Source organism: Ambystoma mexicanum, chromosome 2q (genome assembly GCF_040938575.1).
Source record: "Ambystoma mexicanum isolate Mex_15411 chromosome 2q, UKY_AmexF1_1, whole genome shotgun sequence".
Classification (NCBI taxonomy): domain Eukaryota; kingdom Metazoa; phylum Chordata; class Amphibia; order Caudata; family Ambystomatidae; genus Ambystoma; species Ambystoma mexicanum.
Genome location: NC_090924.1, coordinates 1,220,690,095 through 1,220,707,227, shown reverse-complemented (window position 1 = coordinate 1,220,707,227; position 17,133 = coordinate 1,220,690,095).

Genomic DNA, 17,133 nt, shown 5'->3' with positions numbered 1-17,133 from the left:
AACATCCCTTTAACAAAGTTTTTGTACTGAATATATTATATATTTTAGAGGTGTTCCTTTAGGGTAAGTGTGGTTCGACAGAGTTGATATTCAGAAGTTATCAAAGCCTGTAGCATTTTTTTTGTGTTAGTTCTTAGCAAGGAAAATGAGTTTTCCAAAATTAGGTCAACTACTTTTGCAAAGACTTGTTTAAATTGACTCTGCTCCTTTGCAATGGTTGAGCAGAGAACCATCAGGACCTTTACACTAGGGGTTATCACATTAGGTGTTGATGCTTATTGGGGCATGACGTTTACGAAAGGTCCTCTGGGAGTAAGGGGGGACTCTATCTCATTATCACTATCTGACTCACTAGTAAATGAATCCAAGCAGATCGAGGTAGAGAACATATAATAGAGATCATGAGAAGGGGAAAGATTGGTGGCAATCAGGTTTTCACATCCATCCCTGGTGTTTGATGGTCTCATTGAGCTTCCAAAGGAGTCCGGTTGGAGCCCAATACAAAGGTTCAAGAAAGAGTTGTTAATGTCAATTATGGGCGAGGTGTTTATAGCGGTCGATGAACAAGGTGAGAAAGCTTTTTCTTTTTCCCTCTTTTTTGCTTGATCTTCGGGGCTTTGTAGTAAACGGATTCGCTATGTAAACCACATTTACATGCGGTCAAATGCATCATAGTAGCAAGTAAATAGGTGGAATAAACAGAGTAAGTGAATTGACAATTATACGAAATATTGTTCTGCTCATCAGACAAATCACAATTCTCCCTTGAATGTGCTTGTTAGTTTGTTTGTTTAATATGTATTATGCACGTCAGACCTGAGGGTATCACGGCGCAGGCAGTAAGAAGTCATACAGCTTGGTACACAGGTTACATTAGTTATAAAGCTTGATAATGGGTTTGCACCTGCTAATAGTGGTGATGCGTGGTAACTCTTCTTCAAAAGAAAAAGGAACAACAAGTAGTGTCGGCATGGGCTACCTCCAGCGGCATGAGGGTCTATCCACACGTAGTTCTCCAGCTCTATAATCAATGGGAATGAATACCAAAAGCCATGCAGCAGATTTCCTTCGTAGGTAAGGGCGACCCCCACATTGATGATATGCAAATATCAGCACTGCGCCACGACAATCTCGGGTAAGGAATGGAAATGAATTAGTAGGTCTCTTAATGTCAGCGTCCAGGCGTCTCCATCGCGGACCACAGTAGACCACTCCTGCCCCACTCTCACGCTGCGCTCTGTGTGTGTGTGGCTCTTTTGGAGGTAAGTACTCAGCACTGGTCGCAAAGGTCCGCCTCCACTATAGTAATGGAGAAAATACTGCAACAGTCGATAATGTCCCAAGCAGACCACTCATGTCCCACTCTTGTGACGTGCTTTGCACGTGTGTGGCTCTTTTGAAGGTAACCACTTAGCACTGGTCACAAAAGTCTGCCTCCACTACAGTAATGGAGAAAATACTGCAAAAGTCGATAATGGTCCACAGACCCCTTCTGCCCCACTCTTGCATGTTGATGAGATAGTGTTTCAACAATCACAAAGTGTGTGTCAGTTCAAGTGTTTGATAATGTTTCTTGTTTTCTTTAAAGCATTTCCTTTTCTCATTCTAGGGAAATAATTCAATGGAAAGAGTTTAAAAATGAAATCACGGGGTCACAGATTTTCACAACTAAAAAAAGGTTCCTTTTTGTTCTTTTTTTTCTGTAGAAAGCAGAATTTTTGTGGAAATGGTTTTTAAATCGTATAGTGCCACAAAGATTTTCACAAAATCACAAAAGGTTTTGCAAAGTGTTTCTCAATGTGGGAATTAGTCTTAAATGAATATTTAATAAAACATTAACAACTGACACATATATAGTAGTTCTTTTCGACAAAGAAAGTGTCCTGGCATGAACTGCATACACCTAACAACAGAGCATGTCTCGTTCGGCAACATCAAACAAATATTTTCTATACAAGACATCTCAAACGAAGTTGCCAGACAGCATCTATTGAAAGTGGTGTTTAAAGATTAATGGTTTCACATGTCACACGTTCAGATGTGTTTCTTGATTCGTACGTGTAATATTATTTATATAATAGCCCCATCATTCTTCTATCGAAAGTGAAATGCTGATGTTATCTCGGGTGAACTGAGCTCTCCACTGGCAATGTATAATCCCAGCCTGTCATTACACAAACATTCCAAATACTGCACAAACAAACGGAACAATCGTACCTCCGACTGCAGCCAAAATTATATCCACATAAATCACACAACTGCGTGAACCTCTGCGCAGTGGTTTCCTTTCCTGTTATTTTCTTTTTATGCTGCTTGCAGATTGCGTGATATCACAACAACGTAATGTTGTAATCGCGGATAACAAAAGCATGTTTTTTTCTTACCGCACTCCCCTCAGGTACACCCACCGCATTGTCCATATAGTTAACTCCAACCCACCCTTTTACCAGTTCGGTCAAAGAAATGTGGTAAAAAAAAGTGCTAAACAGCTATTCTTTGTTTTTTACCCGTGACCAAAATGATGAGTGCGGAACCAGTGCCCCCCCGAAATGCCTTTCCTCTTTAAAGATATTCTGCACTGGCGGACCAACATTTTTCCGTAGGGTTGCTGTGAAATGCCACCTTTTCTCCTTGGCTATCACGAGCTGCCCTGGTAAGAAACAGACACCGTGACAATGAGCTGCCTCTCCTAACCTTAAAACAAGAGCCTTTTCTTGGCATCACTTCTGGAATTACTTGTTTTTCAAGGTGTTGCTGCTTCGGTGTGTGTTCTCTGATCTCCATTGATGATCAAAGTCTTTCAGTTTTCCCCATCAACGCCTATGGCTACTTTTTTTTAAATGTTTCATTTACGAGGGAGTGGCATTCCTTTCTTACTGCACACATTGGCATATTAAATACCCTGTGATTATTATTTCATGAAAAGCAAGACGTTCCATCATTTGAAATTAAATGAATGCCCTCCTCTCTGGACTGGCACAGTACATCTCTGATGTGGTTGAGACACTAGTGGGGGAATCAAGGAGGGAAGAAGTGCCGTTTCACGCTGCCCAAACTCGCTCCCATTTATTGTCACCACATCTGACCCCACTAGACAGTATTTCGCCGAAGGACATTTTAGTTGATCAGTTGCAAATGCTCACTGCTAGGTCCCGTTGGAAGCAGTTCGTTTTTTATACATTTGTGCCTCATTAGCAAAGCCCCAATGTGTGCCGCCCAGACTGCAGACACACAGCCTGCATGAGGTCATACGGGAGCAGTATACCCCATCATACATAAAAAAAACTGCTCTCAAGTGCGGCCATTGGCAGCGTGTAGAGGTCCATGCTACGCTGCTCTCTTAAAGGATGTGCGTGAGCACGCTCGCCCACTTGGCTCAGAATTATTCAGGGAACACTCCCATTCCCCCTTTTCGAGGTCACCCTCTGGGTGCTGCCTGCATGCATGGCGCCAAGTGGCATCTACAGTAAACAATGGGAGAGAGGGTAAACCAGGAGGCACAAACAGAACAAAGAGAAGTGGGGTTGTGGCGCATCAGAAAAGGGTCTAGCATGCCAAACTGTTTTTAAATAAACATTCTTTTTACCAAGTTGATTAAAATGGGGAGAGGGCGGGTGGCTGATGGGACAGAGGGGTGAGTTACAATGAAGGATGGGGTCCGATTGGTCAGACGGAGATTTGGGTTGTGTGGGTGGAGAGATGGGAATGAAAGCAGTGAGATTGGGTTTGGGCCAGGATGGCAGGGGGGAGAGAGAGAGAGAGAGGAGAGAGAGAGAGAGAGAGCGAGAGAGAGAGAGAGAGAGAGAGAGAGAGAGAGAGAGAGAGAGAGAGAAAATGAATGGTGGGGTAGAGAGAGAGAAGGAAGTGTGAGGGGATGGGGAAGAGCGAGGGGTTAGGGTAGGTGTTTTTAGATAGAAAGGGTGCAGGGGTGGATTTAGATAGGTTTAGGGTAGAGAGAGAGAGGGTAGGGTGGGTTAGTGGGTTAGAGGGGGCAGTAGGGTGGATGGGGTAGAGATAGGAGGATGGTGGTTGGGGTACAGTGAGGAGGTAATAGTGAGGAGTCAACATTTGTTTAGATATATATTCATGGACGTTAATAAACTTGTTGCAAGATCATAGGCTTTTGCGTTGTGCTCTGTCTCACTCCCTACTGGCACTGACACATACACAAGCATACTATGGATGCATATGTTTCAGAGCCAGTGAATCAGGAGAGAGTTCAACACAAACCCTAAGTTCTTGCAAAGTGTTTTTATTAGCGTGTGAGCACCAGCGATTTGAGAGACCAACTTCTTACTTGAGATCAAGGCAGTCTACAGGCCTAGGGCTTGCTGCATGGGTGCTTCATGGGTGGCTCAGCTCGAGTTCTTGTTCACGGTCAGGAGTAACTGACCCCATCCACAGGCTGCTACCCTGTGTACTACATGCGTTTGGCCATGCTCTATCATCCACCCTCCCAGAGCAAGCTAGTTTGAATCAGTCACCTACCGGTTCCCTCTGTCACACAAGGAATCCATAAGCTTTGACCTCATCTACAGACCCCCTTACAGAAGTGATCCTTTCATTGCTAACAGCTGCATCCTACTCTACTTTGCCAAATTAGCACACAGTTATAATGTCTTCCTCAGAGGTTTTATAATCACAGGCTGACAACTATACTCGAAGCACACTTTTTGCACTGACCAGATACATGGACCTTAAACAAATTGTGCACTTCACCATGCACAACAAAGGTAACCCCCATTGACTTATTGTTCACATCATCACCCCTCATCACCTGCACAGGCCCTATCCCTCTCAAATGGAAGTGCCATGCTGCCATCCCACCGTCAAACACCCACTTGACCCCGGCCCATGAAGGTCAGACTAAACTCCCCCTCGCTCAGTCCCGCTCATTCAAAACCTTTCCTGTCAATGAGCTAGCAGCAAACTTGCAGACTTCCCCACCTAAGGGAATGCCTCGTCCTCCAAGAATTATTCAGTAGTTTTACTATGAAACTGGTTGACACTCATGCCCCCTAAAACCAGTCATGTTAAGACCAAACAATCTGTACTTTTTCAAACCCCAAAGCTTGTATCCAACAAACGCTCGATCAGAGCCCTAGAGAAATGGTGGCGTAACAACCTTTATCCTCCAGATCTCACTAACCTCAAATCTTTCTGCACCAACTGTTGGTTTCGGATTACCAATGCCAGTGCTGCTTACTGCTCCACAACCATAGCAGCAGCCTTTAACAAGAGCATAGTCTCCTTTGAAGTAGTAAAGCATTGTACCAAACACTCACTTGACCCTGAGACACCAGTAACCCTGGAAAAATGTGATGGAATCAACTTTGTTTTATTGAAAAAATAGACACAATCAAAAAAGATCATCAAATCAAACTCACACAGCATTAGCACCCCTGCACTCCAACATGCACACTGTCTCCCCGGATGAATACTCTCTCCTCTCTCCCTTAGACCTCCTAAAAACAATTGCTTCCCTCAAAGCTAGTTCCTACTCTGAAGAAATCATCCCATTCTCCATCATTACTCATTTGATAGGCCTGGTGCTAAACGCACTCCTCAGCATCATTAATGCCTCCTTCACAGAAGTGAAATTCGTGGACACCCCCAATATTGGCTCTATAGGGCCTCTTTGGAAAGAAACGACTCTAGACCCAGGTGTCCTGTCCAACTACCCTCCCATTGAAAACCTCCCGTTTGTTGGCCAAATCCTGGGTTTACAACTAATCACCAGCATTGCAGAACTACACCTCCTTCATGATTATCAGTTGGGCCTGAATTGGTTTACCTCCTAACTCTTGGGCAAACATCAGGCCGTCCAGATGTTCTATAGCGAAACAAAAGGTGATGTTAAAAAAAAATTCTAAAGCGTAACCTTCACCAGCTAGGGCATCATGGCGCTGACAGAGCAATACTGTAACAGAAGCTAGAAAAACCAGTCTGGACTCAAGCTGAAAACAGAAAGGCCTTCAAAGCATGCTACAACAGCAGATGATCACTGATCTCACAAAGGGACAGCGGAATGGAGTTCCACAGTTGCACAGAGGAAACTGGAAAGGAACCCGCGGGGACTTAAAATGCAGGACAACGATACCCAGGGTGGTGGCAGAGTGCAGAGGACGAGAGGGAGAATAGTGACAAAATGCAGCTTTAAGATATTCGGGCTCAATTTTATAGAAGACCTGATCTACAATGAACAGGGACTTGAACTTGATCCGTTTAGACATTGGCAGCCAGTGAAGGGAGTTCAGGATGGGAGAAACAGAAGAGAAGCAGAAGGCAACAGTGGCCAGCCTAGACACAGAGGTTTGGAATAATTTAGGAGGTAAACCGGTTTTGCAAGGTAAAGAGAATGTCAATAATCCAGGGAACCTGATGTTAGGGAGGATGGCTGAAAGGTTTAGAATTAATCACAACCCCTGGCACAGGTTTCGGGGAACCCTCCAAACCTTGTGGGCATGTGGGCGGACAGCATCACTTTTCTTTCAGCGGTGGACGCAATCCCTTGGGTTGTTTTTAGGTTGGCAAGCTTGCTCATGTATTTGGCTACCAGGGATTTACTCAGGTTGTTTTGTTCCCAGTGCGTACACTTGCCCACAAGACCTCATGCACTTGTCTTGTATTGGGATCTTATTCTCTAACTAATTATATATTTTTTTTTTGCAGACTGAAAAGTTCAAATCATGACATAATGACTGTGCACATATTACTGTAGCCATGGCTAGTGTCTCTGCCCCTGTGCACCTTATATATCCCACCTTCTCTAAATCCACCCAACCTCCCCCACCCTCTGTAGCCCAACCACCAATCATACTCCCGCCCTCTTTTTTCTCTCCCATCTTACCTAAGCTTGACTACCCAAGCTACTTGCATATTTTTACCACCATCGTATCCCCACTATGTCTTTCCCCATCCATTCACTTTACCCACACCCTAACTACCCGCTATACCCACAGGTATACAGCATGCAACCAGGCATACATAGGGACTTTATTGTATCATGTCAATTGATTGGTTGCTGTTGCACAAGAAGCTATGTGATTAACTGTGTGTATTAAACCATACGTATTTGTGTAGTAATCATATTATTATTCTGTGGATGTTAGACCACACAATTTTACATGCATTTCTAATTCCATGTCCTCACTGCTATCCTTGTCTCATTAGAACTTTTAAAGGTTGGCAATGTCCATTTTTGAGTAAGTAAGAAATGTACATGTACCCGCTGCTACAAGAGGGTGCTTATAGCTGTGGGTTAAATAGCCGCAGCTTTAAAAATATGGTTGGAAAAAAAATGTTCTGTATGTGATTTGGTGTTTGCAATTGGTTGGTGTTAATGTTGTAATTGTGTACTTGCCTGTGATAGGGTGCAGTGAAAATGTGTCAGCCATTTTAGTACTTTGCTTTAGTCCTCTTTTTCTGCTGTTGATTTTGGAAAGTATAAAAGTCACAATGTATTACACATTTCTCATTCTGATGTGCAAATGCTGAGTGTGTGGCTGATGTGAAATTATTCTGATGTGATTATTTTCAGTAAATGTTTACATATTTAAAGGTTTATTTGTAGTGTTGTGTGTTTCAGCTATATTAACCACTGCTATCAGATGGCATATATTGCCACTATTTTTCACCTGCTTACATCAAGTGGCAGTTAATTGTACCATAAGAGTGATTAGAAAGTGCATTCTCCTTAACTTTATAGTATTTAAAAAATCTCAGTGCTGCTCTTACACCTTTGCATTGTTAGTATTTTACTAAGATGTGATTAAATATTTCCATACCTCTTCACACAACTATGCATTAGCAGTGTTTTTTCTGATGCTATTAAAAATAGCTATCTCTAAAATGGAGCATGTTTCTCTACATATAAAGCTACACTATGGTATAAGCACTGCTATCAGATTACATGTAGTGCACCTGCTCACCACAAGTTCCACTTACCAGAATTGAAGAAATGTTTTGCAATTGCTTTGTCCTTACTTGTAAGAAGGTACACATGTGAGGATCCAATTCACCTATGCATTGTTTTAACTTTAAATTAAAAACTGCTAAAAAACGACATTTTTAAAAGAACAACATTCATATTCAACTATTTCCCTTTTTATATGCAGGTTGTTTTTCAACTAAAAGTGCAAAATTTAGAATAACAGTTCATACATAGCTTTGGGGAATTAACATATGGGTACAAATGTAACTAATTGTTTTTCATAAAGTATGTTGTCAACTAATTATATTTTACCTTTCGTTACAGACAGAAAAGTGTAAATTATGACATAATCACTGTGAACATCTTACTGTGGCCATGGCTGGGACAACCCAATCATGTCAGATACTGCATAGGATGTTCATCACTGAAACATTGGGTGCTGGTAGAATGGCAGCAGGTGGATTTGAAGTACCACTAGGAGAAGTTGTGGCTTTGATGTTGGTTGGAGATGTTGCAATGTTAAATGGAGGTGGTGATGAAGGAGGTGCAGATACTCGTTGACGTATTGAAAATGGCCAATGCATCCTCACCTTGCAGTGCTCATGGGCCTTCCGGTATATATTATCAACATCATTCCAGTGGACATGTACTATATGATTGATATGGACAGATGTGCCCAAGCTCTGTGATGGAACAGTTGAAGTGCGTTTTGGCAGTGCAAATTGTGACAAAATCACTGTGGACATATTACAGTGACCACAGCTAGTGTCTCTACCTGTGTGCACAAGTTGTATCCCAGCTTCTTTAGATCTACTCAACCTCTCCTATTCTCTCTACTGTAACCACCCACCATACGGCCCCTTTTTATACTCACACAGCTTATCTACCTCTGAGTACCCCAACTTACTCATCCTACTGACACCTTTTCTACCCTCATTGTACCCCTACCTTCTTTTCCAAATAGGGCTACAGCGGCTACTACAGGGTCTGCATCAATACATGAAGGAAAATGAATTAAGAATTAATGTAAACAAGACCAAAATAATGAAATTTGGGCCAGTAAAGGGAAAAAGAAATCGAGACTTCGTTTGGAGGATCGACAAAGATGAAATCAAAGTTGTCAATGAAATAAGATATCTAGGAGTGCAAATAAATACGTCAATCCGCGAAAACAATTGGGCATTACACTTATTGCAAAAAATGAACACGCTCTCTCTACAAGGAACAAGAATCCACAACTTGTATGGAAAGTTCAGTCTAATTCCAGTGCGGCACCTCTACGTGCAAAAGGTGATCCCAGGAATCACTTATGGGTCAGAAACAGCGTTGAACTTGGACCACAAAATCTGGGCAAAATTAGAGGGCATTTTTTGGTGAAAAGTGTTAAGTTTGCCTAATTACATCTCAATTGTCGCAATAAGACACAAACTTGCACTAGAAGAACTGTATGGCTATGTAGTATGGAAATCACTTGCGATGTTAAGAAAAATGCTGATTGCAAATCCTGCACCGGCGTACAAAATACTAGCGCGTATAGACAACTCAGAACATACAGGACTGCTCATGAATTGGGTACAAAAGCTCGAAGATGTACTAAATGTGAGTGACATCAAACTTGAAATACTATTAGATCAGCCGCAAACTGCAAAAAAAAAGCTACAACAATGGTTTTGGATAACAAATATGGCTAAATTAAAAGATCTTTCATCCACACTAAACCATAGTCAAGTTATGAACAAAGTAAACAATCTGCCCCAATACCCACAGAAATTTCCTTCCAGATACCACCGAAAGGCGTTCCTGAAACTGCGACTAAACGCTATAAAGACAAAACAAATGCTAGTGGCACGTCATATCGAAAAAACAGACGACGATGGTTGCAGATTCTGTAAGTCACAAACAGAATCATCGAAACATCTAATAACAGAATGCCCAGAACTTAAGACTTTAAGATCAATCCACCTAGGGCAATTTGCGGCAAAAAATGACAACATGGACGAATGGTGACAAAGAATCTTAGGTGGAAGCTCTATCCATTTGACATGTTCAACAATAAACCTTCTAGACGCCTGTTTGGATAACGTAATTTAAGTCTGGGCTAATAAACTGAATTGGAAGATGTTGATTTTCTTAAAACGTTCTGATAAAATTAAGGAAAAATGTTGTGATAAAAGTTTGATTCAAAACTAAAAATTACAATAAAATAAAAATAAAAAAAATAAAAACTTTCTTTTCCCTTATTGATATACAATATCCACACCCTCTATAATCCTACCCAGTCTATCCTTCTCTGGACAAGTCTTCATTCCAGTAGGCCTCTTCTGCAGAAAATGGTGGTCCTTTACAAGAATTCTCAGGAACTGTAAATGGATACTTGTATGTTTTGTTTAACCCATCTTGGATTTATTTCCCAATCACCATATGCTTATTTTATGTTGAGAGAAGAACAGTGTACTATGCACACATGTTGCATTAATGATAGTTTTATGGTTAAGTTGCACTAATAAAAACCCATGAAACTGAATGAACAAAATGTGTTAAAGGGACATTATGGTTAAGTTGCACTATTAAAAACCCATGAAATTCAATGAAAAACATTGTTAAAGGGGCATTATGGTTAAGTTATACTAATAAAAACCTATAAAATTCAATTAAAATACTTTGTTAAAGGGACGTTATGGTTACAAGTAAAACACCAGCAAAAAAACAGAAATGTGCCAGTTACGGTAAATTATGGTATGCTAAGCAACCATAACCTGTGCCACCACCGTGCACTGCTAAGACAAACACTCAGAACATGATAGATGATATCATAAATCTCATTGATGAAACACATACCTGAGCCGCTTGTTCTTGTTCATGGACATGTGTAAACTAATTTTTCTTTTTACTGATAATGAGAATTAAAGAAATTGAGATGGTGCTATATATAAACATTAACCTTCTTATATCTTCTTAAAGTACTTTCTATATAGTTCGATTTGACCTCATAATGCACACACATGGGGCAATAAGCAGGCCTCAAACACACAATTCATTTGTGTACATGATAATCAACTCTAATGTTATTGTCATTTTGTGGTGTTGTTTCTTTCTTTCTTACTTTAATTTCCATGTATGTGTCTCTAATTCGTATGCATTCTGGGTTGTTCTATCTGTTTTTTGTACTAACACAAGTGTGTTGTAAGTTTGAAAATATTAGCTATTTATTCATTGTTTAACATTACGCAAAACTTTGATAAGGTAGCTTTTATTATTTTACTATTGGAAATTACCATATTAAAAATATTGTACGTCTTTGATACATGTTGCACCCATTGCCTATTTGTATGTATAAGTAGGCCATCTAACTGCATGTAAGAGGCAGGCTGCAGGATCTAGTACATGGAAGGCAGGGGGTGAGTTTATAAATACCTCACCCTCCCAGGAGAATATATGGGTGCAGTTCACCCTGGAGACCCTGGATGCCTAGGCAGTTAGTCAGCAGCAGGCTGGCCTGTGGTGGCAAGGCGGCACGGGCCAGAGGGGGTCATCTCTGTACCCGGTGCCCAAAAGGATGATTTATTATGGTCAACCATATTGATTATTTACCTATAACCATGTTTTGTGTCAATAAAATCCAACGGCCTTCCTTTTATTGCCAACGCTTGAACAAAGTGGTGTGGTAAGTATTTTTGGGGGAGGAGGCAAGGCCGGGAGGCTTGATGCCAACACGCAAAATAACATATGTATCTCTGCTGCATATGGGTTCAACGGTTATGTGGATTGAAGGTGGGCGGCCTGCGTGAGGGAGGATGCTGGCCGGAGACATGTGGTGTGACAAGACAAGGCACAGGAAGACTATTCAATGGAGACACACTAGATTCATTTAAAAAATCAAAACAACCATTGTTAAAATATATGTTGGGTTTTATTTTAGATCTTAATTTCAATTGAACATAAATAATAAACATTACACATTGTAAAGTTCCGGTTGCAGCACATCCAGGGAAAATCCGCGGTATTGTCCACTGTCGCTGGGGAAATATTGTCTAATGGCAAGTACCGCACAGGCAGGTATTACTCTCCGAACGCGGTGTCCGAGCCTCCCGTGAAGCCACCAAGTGAAGCAACGATAGGCCACCAGCCTGTACCACCTGTGAAAATGAAAGATGCAAACTGTATTAAAATGACAAAACTTTCTTATCACTGTCGATTCAGGTAAAAAATGTCATTCTGCTTTGAAAAAAATTCTATCTAGAAAATGCACAATATGGAACCAATTTACATGCATTCGAATGATATGTAGATGTAATTTTATATGTGGGAGATGACCATGACATAGTAGTGGCATCACTGACATCACAACCAGAGTATACTTACTCGTTAATCGGATTACGCGGACGAACAGTGCCACGAAGTTCGTGCATAAGCACCATCATCATCCTCAACACGGTCCGTGAGAGGCAGGCTTCCCTGAACTCTGGCTGCTCGGTGATGCATTGCGGACTTGGCTCGCCTTCCGAAATGTAGGCCAAGCACCCGGAATTTTCACGGCAGCAGCAGTTCTCCTCCTCAGTTGGCATTATCTCGCACCGATTGCACGTGCACCAGGTGGACACGCCGTCCATGCGACATGGTCCAGGCTCTTCATCCGTTGACTGGTCCTCCCAACTGCCGTCCGAATCCCCATCGTTTCCGCGTGCTTGCCTTTCCAGTAGTTCCTCCTCGGTGTACTCGGGCTCATACATATACGGCATTATTGTAGCCATTGTGTGGTAAAGAAAGTAAAATAATTTACAGAGATGGTACAGGTGTTCACAAGGCCTAGAAGCGGCGAAGGTAGCTGACCAGAGCACAGAAACGAGTCACAGAATACTCAAAGTAACACAGAGAGAGGAATGGAATCGAAAATCTGCTGCTGTGTGTTGTGAAACGGTGTGTTTATACTTATTGAGGAAAGAGGCGTCCTGCCATTTCCATGGCGACACTTCATTAGCTGAGGAGCAGCGATTGTTGACACGAAACGTGCTTTGGCGTTGGGAAATGGGCGGTACGCGTCTGCTGATGTCAGGCTCAGGGGCGGGGGATTTGATTTAGTGCCGCAAAAGCAGGTGAGCCAGGGCGATGGGGGGAAATGATAGGATTATCAGAAAATAGCGGCTGATTTCGAGTGCGTTAATGGACGAAAAGTCGGGTAAGGTCCATAGGAAAGTTTTCTACGATCTACCGATTTATGCTTAAAAACACATGGCCGAACCATAGGAACAATAAAAAAAAAGTCCCGGAACTATCCTTTAACAACTGCACTCTAATATAAAGTTGTCTTTATATGCGAACATTCTTTAATACATTAAGTAGTTTATGATAGATTTCCCAATCACCCCTGATATCTTGCTACCAACATTATACACCCCCTATAGGGACTTTTCATCAAAATTATGTTAATAGGTGATGTCATCAGTGATGTCATCAATGCCATTTGTGATGTCATCTTTCATATACTAATATCATGCTTACGCAAATAAAGAAACATTTGTGAGCAATGTAGACAGTTTCACCTTAAAACTCTGTGATTACCCACATGCTAGCATCATTTTAACCCTTCTATACCTGTTTCTACAACTTTTTCCACCACTTTTGTGTTCACCAATGTTCGTGAATGTCTGACATCATCGCAGACTATCAAGACAGTGTCACGTTTCCACTGCTATTTATCTTAAAAATGGCATCAGCTATTGCCATCCCTCCTCCCCACAAGCCACCACCACCAGCTGGAGCACCTACACAACAAAAGAAGTGCAATACTTGAAAAGACAATCAAGAAGACCAGGAAGATGAGGTAGAAAAAAGTGCCTATCTCTAGCACAGAGAGAGAGTCATGGGTGTGGCAGTTCTTCACCACTGTTGGAAAAATACAAAGGCTAAAGCTACTTAAGTTAAATGCACTGAGTGCAACATTGTACTCAGTCGTGGACAACCTGGGCAAAACTCCTACAGGACCACCACCATGCACCACCATACAAAGCCAACCACTGCAATGCTCTCAGAAAGGCTGTTCCTTTCTGAGGAAGTAGTAGGCTGTCTTCCTCTACCTCATCTTCCTTAACCAATGCTGTAACCACACAGCCTACATCTGTGGGACGCAAAATCCCACCAGCTACCTTGCAAGCGATAAAAGAGGTTGTTGATCCATATCTTTTGAAAACAACAGTACTCTGTATATACTGCAACACATCACTCTGCAGGGGGGAGCAATTTCAAGTGTTTTTAAAGCTCTAATCAAGGAGCATGAGAAACCCTGCCCTATACCTTAAATTTAACACACATGCAACATTTTCCCCTGTCCACCTGCCCTACATATCTGTGGTTGGTGTCCCTTCCCTCATTTCCTTCTTCACCTTACTTTCTGGCCTCTCTTGCAAAAAACGATTTTAAAAAAACATAAAAAGGTTCCTTTAGGAACCACCTCTCACAATGAAAAAATAGAACTAAAAAAATAAGCTTTTAGACTCCATCTACTTTACATTTTTCAGTAAAATAGTTAGATTCAATAAGATTCTCAAACATTCCAATTCGCATTTTCTACTAAGCTAATGGGTCATAATAGACAATAACAAAGAAAAAGAAAAAAGTACAGAAACACATTTCTGTCTGAAAATATTCTCTCTTGCATACAATAAACACCATAATCCATTGTCGTTTGTAATTATCCACAGTCTACGCATTCCCCATTCTAGCCAATGCCTTACAGAAAATCCAGATTGCACATGCACACCATCACAGAAAACTGCCCTTCTACTTTTTTAACTGTTATGTGTGTAATACTCCCTCATTGCCTGCTTTAAACCATTCACAAATGTATCCACCAATCACTTAAAAAAATGCTACATATAGCATATCAACATATTACACTTCCACCCACCAACTGCCACATAACAATGTTCTACAAATCTTTTGCATCTACATTTCTAATACTTGTACCATAACACTGTACATAGTGCTGCTATAAATGCACATGTGCATTTTGCAGTGAGAGAAGTGCATAAATAAAAGGGGCAGTGAGGATGGACAAGTGCTCATGGGAGCACGGAAGGGAAGTGCCAAGGGATGTCAAGGTGGGAGGCCACTAGCTAACTGCTGGGGCAGAGGAGTCCCAAGGGTGTGATACATCTTATCCTTAATGTCCCTCTAACAAATGATTTCTGTCATATGTGAAAATGTTTCATAATGTTACATCACTGTATATAAGTTATGAATAATTCCTCTTTTAACATATATGAAATAACTATAAACCTTTATCAAACATATATTTTGCAACGCATACTTATGTGAGTGGTTATCAGCATGGCATACCCCAATAGGCAAATCAGAGTAGAAATGTGTCCTTGCCGAAGCCAGGACCTCTGCCCACTCTAGAAAAGTTATATCACTATTTTTTGTACTTACATTTCATCAATTTCAAAAAAGTAAAACACAGGACATATATCCAAAAGCATCCATTCAGGTCCTTGCTGATGCTCCTCACGCAACTGTGCTGAAATCCCATCCTGCACTCCGGGCTGCAGCCACAAGCAGATTTTTTTTCTCCCATTTAATCCTAGAGCTTTGGCCATGCGGCATGGCCCAATAAGTAAATCAGAGTACGCAATTGATCCTTGCCGAGGGCCAGGCCCACTGTCCATACACCAAACTTATATTACAATTTTTTATGCTTACATTTGGACTCTTTGGAAAAATAAAACACAAGACAGATTTGCAAAACCATGCTTTCAGGTCCTTGCTGACGCTCCTTGTGCTGGTTGGTTGTAATTCAGTACAGCACTTCAGGCTTTATCCGCAAACACAATATTTCTTCCCATTCAAACCTAGGGTACGCCATGCTGCATTCCCTAATTATAAAATCAAAGTACACAATCATCAAATAATTGCAGAGCGATAGAATGGGTAGATCACTCCTCTTCATCCAATACTTCAAACAGATTACCCTGCTGCCGGTAATGGGGTTCTATTGTGAAGGTGCCCTTTCTTTTTCAAGTGTTCGGTTTCGAATAGGAGAGTGACCCGTGTTCACCTAACAGCTGGGTTATTCAATAGGTAATTGTTGTCATAATGAAGCAGTCTTCAAAATCATTCCTGATGCTAAAGTTATTGTTAGAAGTCAGCCGACACGTGATTCGACCCTGTGGGGTCTTTCTCAAGGCATGTGGATTGTGGGCCAGATATTGCTGCAAGGTTGACGAAATGAGTCTGGCATCCAATTCTAATATCTTGTCCCACTGTGGTCGCAAATAAGGGTGGATAATGATTTCAAGGTGTGGCCTGGTGACCACATGAGTACCTGGTTCAGTGTGCTTGGTAATTGTCTGCTGATTAGAATTATCTTGGAGTGTATGCAGCGATTGTCACAGTAATCTGTTGATGCAACCCTGTGCAGCACTTTGGGCTGTAGCCACGGACAGAATGTAGCCACGGGCAGACTTTTTTTCCCATTCAAATCTATCCTGATTTTGAAAACCTTCACCACTCACCACATAGCCAGTCCCTGGTGGCTATTCCCGCTCTAACCCCATTGCCAGTCCCTTGTGGTCATGACTAGTAGCCATATTATCAGAGTCCATGGCCTTTGTCCATGACTCAGACAATCTGGCTATTGCCCACAGCCACAGGCCATGACTCAGACAATCTGGCCACTGCCCATGGGCACCGGCAATACCTCAGTCACCAAAGGTATATCACAATTTATTGTAGCTACATTATGACACTTTTCAAAAAACACGGACACATATGCAAAACCATGCTTTCAAGTCGTTGCTAATGCACAATGTTCCTGCAAATCCATCCATCTTTTATTTTTTGAAGAGTCAAAATGTACCTAGATAAAATAGTCATATAACTGAGCTCCCAGTTGACAAAATCCATTCAGACCTTGCAGAAAAACTGAAGGATCGATCTATAATCTTCCTAAAATCATTTGTGCAAATTCATCAAAAAGGAAACAAAGATATAATTCATCTAAAAATGTTGAAAGCCCCCCTCTAATTTTGCCATCTGTTCCAAAAATCCCACCAAACTTTGCAAAAACATTCAAATCTGGATCGTAAATCTTTTTACAAAATCTTGTACAGATTTCTGAAACGACATCACATTTATAAGACTTTCAAATGTGTTGCCCACCCCCCTTATAATTTTATTGCCTCTTGGCAAAACAGCACCAAACT